General features: G+C 36.8%; 1 long non-coding RNA gene across 1 annotated transcript in view; it reads left to right on the top strand.

Moving 5' to 3' along the window:
* Nucleotides 1–3: 3 nt before the first annotated feature.
* Nucleotides 4–8000, top strand: part of LOC106881448 (uncharacterized) — a 25507-nt gene continuing 17510 nt past the window's right edge. The window contains exons 1-2 of the long non-coding RNA XR_008263920.1: nucleotides 4–87; nucleotides 290–2009. This is a non-coding gene — a long non-coding RNA (uncharacterized LOC106881448). The remainder of the gene's footprint in view (nucleotides 88–289; nucleotides 2010–8000) is intronic.

The raw sequence follows: 8000 nt of genomic DNA, 5'->3' as shown, positions 1-8000 counted from the left end.
ATTAATTGAATTTATTTCACTTTTTAACTTTGAAATCACTCGAATCTTCTCGTTCAAGCAAAGTTTGCATCACCTGTTTTCGTTCAGGTATGGTCCATGTTGTTCTAAGTGCTTCCATTTAATCATGTAAGGCATTCTCCCTTCTTTTAAATGCCATATGCAGTCGGCCAAAGACGTAACATTGCCTCTGTCTGGGATCCTAAAAGAGGAACTGTGGTTACTTAGTCGCAACTTAAACGGGTCACCCGGTGTTCTAACATATTGCCTTGTATGTGTCCCTACGTTGCAGGTGATGCTGTTGATGCTGCTGCTGCTGCTGCTGCTGTTATCGTAACCATTGGTGCTGTTCTTACTCGACCTGTTGACGCTGCTGTTGTTGCTGGTGCTATTGCTGCTGTTGCTGCTGTTACTGAAGGACACCACCTCTGCCTCGAGGATCACGGCCCCGGAGTTGCATCGACTGCCTACTGGGCATTCACTGTTAACCCTACATGAGCATTTTGCCTCCGTGCTGGGATTAGAGGTGTTCACTGAAATCTTTTTTACACTGGGCGCATAGTTGAATGAGACCCTTAAGTTGTGTCTATTAAATAATCGTCCGTACCTATGGGATTGCGAGAAATGTCTATCCAATAATGTAAGGAATATCCTTCCCACGCAGGTTTTGATGTTGGGTGAGAAGGTTGGGGAACAACAAATAACCTTACGGTGGCGCTCTCTTTTGTGAATGTTAGGTCCGGGCATAAAGAAGATACGGCGCTTAAGCCCGCTGGATGCCAAAGCCTTGTTGTAATAGGCGACTCAGCGTCGAAAATTTCTGTATTTGAGGAAGGTTCGAAATCCTTTTACTGACACTCTTTACCAGGTTCTAATACAATAGGTGGGTGTAGGAAGTTGTGTTAATGTACGACAGCCTTTCGTTTGGTTTGCGGTAGGGCCTGAATGAACAGGTACCCAAATCGAGCGTAACATCTAAAATGTTAGCCATTGTAAGACTGATCTCAACTGTAATCTGAAGAGCAAAAGAGTTCATATGAATTGGGTCCTTCTTAAGCCGATATAGGGTGTGCCCGTTTACGCTTCTAGAGATGGCTAAATCGTCATCTCTGTATAGAACCAAAAAGGGCCAACGGGAACCTTTTTGTTAAGGTGTCCAGTACATATAATCCTATTAGGTCGCAGATATCAGCGCTACTGAATGCTCCCATCGTCACGTCAAAGGAGCGTACTGAGTCAGTTTACTTGACCCAGGCCAAACCTTTGTTGAACAGCAGGGTTTTCCTGGCATGCATAATTACATTTCTATCCTTATCATTAACGTCAGTAAAATCCCTAAGGAGTATAAGCGCCTTAACTAGTAACTCTTTCGATATAGACGAATAAAGCTCCACTATATAGAATTGGGTGAACCTTGCCCTACCTCTACCTTGGTTTGCCTTAAACCATGAAATAATTTCATTGGTATTGCGCCATAAGGAGAGTTTAAGTGTCCTCATTATGTCATCTTTGATCCCTCTCAAAATATGCTTGCTCGCCAACCTAATTTCCGATTTAGCCATAACTGAGTAGACTCCAGCTTTGAACACACGTTACTGATTTTTCAAGCATTATCCAATGCATCCTTTTTTTATGTAAACGCTATGCTGCGTGGTTTTGTTACGCTTTCTAATAGATCAGTGAGCACATACACATTTCCTGCGTTGGTTCAACGCTTTCTATTTTATAGTCAACGGTGTACCGTAAATTTTGAAGAGAAGTATAGTGTAAACTTGCATATCGTCACAACTTCCTCAAGAATGTCACTTCGTACATCAGCTTAACGTGACTGCAATGTTGATCAGTATGCTAATGCAGATGAAACGTGAATAGCAATAAACTGCAAGTAACTAATGCAATTACGATAAATAAATAATATAAGGACATTGAACTAGCAGAGACAATAGAACAACGGATTAAACGAGATACTTCTGCCGACTTTGCTTTTTCATCTTTCGAGTGCTGCCGATACAGTAAGTACCTGTCAAATATTCATTTATTTATTTATGTACTTGATTGTATATTTCTTACTTTAATTAGTGAATGTCATCGTACGTCAGTTTTCCAACAGGATAATCAAATACTTTCCTGCAGCATCTTCGACATCACAAGTGATGTGGAGCGTCACCAGTTTTCAATACACACACACACACACACACACACACACACACACACACACACACATGCATACTATATATATATATATATATATATATATATATATATATATGTATCAGAGGCGACTCCAAGATGCCAAATTTTGTCTATTTTCAAGAGAAGTCGCAACTAGTTACTTTCGAAGTCTTCTTTGAACAATAAGATGTCAGTTTACCTGGAAAGAAACAATGCAGTTATTAATACGTAAGAAGAGTTGGAATTAATGCGTGTAAGATTTCGCAGCTCTAGAATCCTTCTTACATAGTTTGGCTATGACTTTTCAGCCCACTCTCGTACACACACACACACACACACACATATATACATATGTATATATATACGTATATGTGTATGTACGCGTACGATGAGATTACACACAGTTTCCGCCTGGTAAATTTCACTGACATGATATCGGTCAAATCGAAGCTATCGTAGAAGATATTTGTGAAGGGGCCTTAAAAAAATTTGCTACCTTCAAATATTCCACCTATTCTTTAATCATGTTGTAAAGTAATTCGGTTTGCAGGGTATTTAAAATTATACAGATTTTAACGGAACAACTTCTGTACGGTGAAATACTTTTTATTTTAGTATATAAAGAGAAACGACAATATTTCAAGTACGAATACCTATGGTATTTAACGAGGGAAATTATTTCACATGATTTAACTCAAATACAAAAATCTACTGACAGCAAGAGGATAAACAGAATGAATATATGTCATTAATTATAAAGTCTGCAGAAACCATACCGGTGTAGCGTTTGTAGAAGAATATTATGATCAAAAGATTTTATAAGTTCAAAACAGAGATTTGTTAAGCTGATCAACGTACAAAGGCGAACTGAAATTTGTTAGACACGCAGAATATTTAAAGCTAAATGGAAATAGAAATTTCTACTAGTAGTACAGAAACAAATTAAATGCCGATATTTTAATTACAAAATTGTGTTTCCACAAACAGAAGACAAGTTTTGCGGGAAAATTAGCACGACACATGTCAATTCACTTTGTTAGAGAATACAGAATAATGATTCACAACCAAAATTGTATTTTCCGCTATTATATATACTGTCCTCAATTGTTAGGGCGCAGTTATTAGAATAAACTGGTCGCCTGAGATTTTCTTGTAATGTTTCTTCTTCTATGCGGTACAAGATGGAAAGATAAAACTGATAATATTGAAAGAATAGCCAAAAGAGTTAATATGGAAATGTTGGAATGTTAAAATAAATTATTGCTTTGAAGAGTTAACTAATATCTAGAAAACATGAAAATATTGGTACAACTCCAAGCATTTCACCACATTTGTACATTATAATATATTACACTGTAGTAAAAAAAAATGGCACTAACACATTTCAACGCTGTTATAAATAAATATTTCATCAATGGTTGTTCGTTTATTGTGAGGTAATGATTATAGTCTCAGATATTGTTACAGAGAAATTTTCAAATATCTCCCTTTGAAAACTACGACTCTTGCATCTCTTTGTGCTCTTGTGTGCGACTCAAATTATTCTGTGAATCTCAACAACTATTAATATAATTGTGAATCTATGGTGCCATGAAACATAATCAATCCAAGATGATATGTCAAAGCTTAGATTCAGTGGATTTTTGTAACAGTTTTGAAGCGTTATTTCCGGTTCCCAAATGTAAAGCTACACAAGTTTATGCAGAGGACTATAAAACATGTAATTATTTAGACGAAGGGGCTTTGCATGCAGGTCTGCTAGGAACTACAGTATTACTAACTCTGCCGCGTTAACTGAGCATGACACTGTACATGGATAACCACATGGAGAAACTTGTGATGCGTGCATTATTGTGGATGTTTCATATATATGTATATATATATGTATATATATATGTATGTATGTATGTATGTATGTATGTATGTATGTATGTATGTAAATGTACTAAGTGTGGAGGCGCAATGGCCCAGTGGTTAGGGCAGCGGACTTGCGGTCATAGGATCGCGGTTTCGATTCCCAGACCGGGCGTTGTGAGTGTTTATTGAGCGAAAACACCTAAAGCTCCACGAGGCTCCGGCAGAGGATGGTGGCGAACCCTGCTGTACTCTTTCACCACAACTTTCTCTTACTCTTACTTCCTGTTTCTGTTGTGCCTGTAATTCAAAGGGTCAGCCTTGTCACACTGTCTCACGCTGCATATCCCCAAGAACTACGTTAAGGGTACACGTGTCTGTGGAGTGCTCAGCCACTTGCACGTTAATTTCTCGAGCAGGCTGTTCCGTTGATCAGATCAAGTGGAACCCTCGACGTCATAAGCGACGGAGTGTCAACAAAAAATGTACTAAGTACATTCAATGAAACTGTTTAACACAATAGACATTCTCACTAGAACTTTCGATAATATTGAATCACAAAATATGTCAAGGTGTCTTCAGGAAACATAATCCTTACTTTTAACTTCTAGTCTTTTGTGTTTCAAATGATTAATAAAGTAAGTGGCACGCCAATGTTTAAATCTAAAGGTCAACTTTAAGATAGTGTTGATTCTCTATTGCAACCTATTAGTAAATATTTCCTGGATTCTATAATGACGATTTAAAACTCACCTATTACGACTGATGTATGATTTCGGTTAACTTAACTAAAAATAAAGAAAAGAATATGAGAAAATATTGATTTTATATCGTATCCTTTCAAGACTTGCAATAGGGAATGTCTTTTATACAAGATTCCAGTAATATCATTGGGATAAGATATAAGCTGCTCATTATCTATTTATCCAAATCTTACAACCCCTACCCTTAGAACTTGACCGGAACAATGTAACCCTTAACGCTTCTTAATGAACTTTATTGAAAGTCAAGGAAATATAATTCCTCAGAAAACTTTATTCTGAACAACAGCAGGCTTGATATAAAATTAATAGTTGATGTTCTCAACAATATAGCAGATGTAAATCAACAGACTTAATTTTCAATGGTGTAACTATTAGTTTCTGACAAACCAACTATTTCTAACATAGATATGGGGTGACAAAGCTGATTATAATTCAACTGATCCTTTGTGAACCATGAGAGTCAACAGGACAAATTTTTCTCCATATTGATGCCAAGAAGCTTGTGTAGGCGTTGGTTTGTTAGTTACATTATTATCTACTATTAGTGGAGGCACAATGGCCCAGTGGTTAGGGCAGCGGACTCGCGGTCATAGGATCGCGGTTTCGATTCCCAGACCGGGCGTTGTGAGTGTTTATTGAGCGAAAAAACACCTAAAGCTCCACGAGGCTCCGGCAGGGGATGGTGGCGAACCCTGCTGTACTCTTTCACCACAACTTTCTCTCACTCTTACTTCCTGTTTTTGTTGTGCCTGTAACTCAAAGGGTCAGCCTTGTCACACTGTGTCACGTTGAATATCCCCGAGAACTACATTAAGGGTACACGTATCTGTGGAGTACTCAGCCACTTGCACGTTAATTTCACGAGCAGGCTGTTCCGTTGATCGGATCAACTGGAACCCTCGACGTCGTAAGCGACGCAGTGCCAACAACATATTTACTATTAACAAGACGGCGAACTGGCAGAATCGTTAAAGCAGATTTTCTCAACCGGGGTTCCCCAGAACCCTAGGGTTCCGCAAAAGGTTCCTAGGGGTTCCGCGAGAAAGAGTGAGATAAATTAATGCTTATTTCAGGATCGTACTATTACTGTACATGCAAATTATATGTGCATATGTATACATTATATATATATATATATATATATATATATATATATTTACCACGTGAACTACAATGAAAAAAATAATAGAAAGATATGGTATATAATTTTTTTGTGCAGTGGTTCCTTGAAACATGTAATTTATTTTAAGGGTTATGCAAGGTTAAAAAGGTTGAGAAACACTGCGTTAAAGAGTCTAGGAAAATACCTTACACTATTTGTTCTGGTTCTTTATATTCCGAGTTCAATCCTGCCGACATCAACCTACCCAGTCTTGTTCTGGGATCAATATAACCGACCAACTCCCTTCCCTCAAAATTACTGGCCTTCTACCGAAATAACAAGCCTTTATAGTTTGATTATGCTGACGGCTCTAATTTTCAACTAGCCGACATGTGTAAATGCTCAAAAAGAGCCCAGTTTGTAATCATTAATGCCAAAAGCGAAGAGTCTAAGAGGAGAGATAAAGTTCGGAGCACGGCAGAGGTGAATTCTCAAAAGGTATTTAGCAGGGTTGCAAGCTAATAAATTTTGTAAACATTAGACATGAGCATCAATAACAAGCAGATACGACAAACATGTCTTGAATAGATGAAAACAACCGTACATATACAAACAAAAAAAGAGGGAATTGTAAATACGAAACCGATCCCGATTTGAAGAGAATATTCTTAGATCGATTTCTCTCCACTTTTAACCATATTATCACGCTAAACGAGATTGGATCCAGATACAAATTCAATGGAAATACATTTGCTTGAAGATGGATAACTTAAAGTTGTATGATTCAGACGATAAAGCAGAAACCTTGTTAAGTGGATTCTCTATACCCGCATTTAGTGGAAAAATTGAGGTGAAATTTATATTTGAAAAATGTGTTAAGAAAACTTAAAAAAAGAAAAATGAATAACAAGAACAGATATATAAGTAGCAAAATATGGCAGGAAATTCTTGCAAGATATAGAAAAATAAATTTTAAAAATGGAGATAAGAGATTTATACTAAAAGCAGACTTACAAATATTTGGAATCAATGAACGAACTAGATAGAGTACTCTAATCAAAGATAATATTAGGAAAGAATTCTAGATTAATAATTAAAATTGTGCTAAAGGCTCGAAATAAGGTAAAATATCAATATTTTAGCTGTTTCAGCTATAAATTGCAGTTATAAACACTGGTCTCAAATTTTGGCACAAAGCCAGCAAGTTTGGAGGAGAGGATAAGTCAATTACATCGACTCCAGTGCTCAACTGGTACTAATTCTATCGACCCTGAATGTGAATTCAGAACGTAATGACGGATGAAATGCAGCTAAGCATTTTTCCCGAAGTGTTAGCAACTCTGCTAGCTCACCCCTCTAGTTGCAGTTATAGTATTCTCAAATAGGAGCTAATTCATTTAGTAAGATTAGATAGGAGCACAAGCAAGTTAAAGGTTGCATCTAGGAATTGTATTATAGAAAATCTGACGCAGAAAGAATAGAAATAGAAACCTGTTATAAATATTTACTGCAGAACTGTACACAAAAATATAAATCGTATTAAATAGGAAATTTATGCGAATAGCTACAAAAATAGATCGAGGATCGAGGATCAAGGAAGATTAAAAAATATTAAGCACCGTGAAAGATAAAACGAGTTATGGTTATCATAGCAGTGAGCAAACTATCTGGTTAATTAATAACACTCATGCGTTGAGAAGAACACATTAGTTCAATGATTAATATTAATTTAATTTGTTCTTAGCAAGTATAGGCGACAACTCCAGATATCCTTAGTGAAACATACTCTTCGTCGTAACCAAAATAAGAGAATCACTGTAATGATGATATACAGTCACCATAATCATTTCTGATTGATTATTTTATATCAGTATAGTGAAATTCTTTTCAAAGTGGTGCTGGAAATAGTTTGGAGGGTTGTAGGACTCCAAAGTGAGAAATGTGGCATAAGGAAGAAATAAGAGAATGAAACATAACTGGCAATGAAATTTTAATTAGAACATTTTTTGAACATACAAACATACATACATACGTACATGCATACACACATACACACACACACACACACACACACACACACACACACACACACACACACACACACACACACA

Source organism: Octopus bimaculoides, chromosome 4 (assembly GCF_001194135.2).
Source record: "Octopus bimaculoides isolate UCB-OBI-ISO-001 chromosome 4, ASM119413v2, whole genome shotgun sequence".
In the NCBI taxonomy this organism is placed as follows: domain Eukaryota; kingdom Metazoa; phylum Mollusca; class Cephalopoda; order Octopoda; family Octopodidae; genus Octopus; species Octopus bimaculoides.
This window is presented reverse-complemented; position numbering and strand designations above follow the sequence as displayed.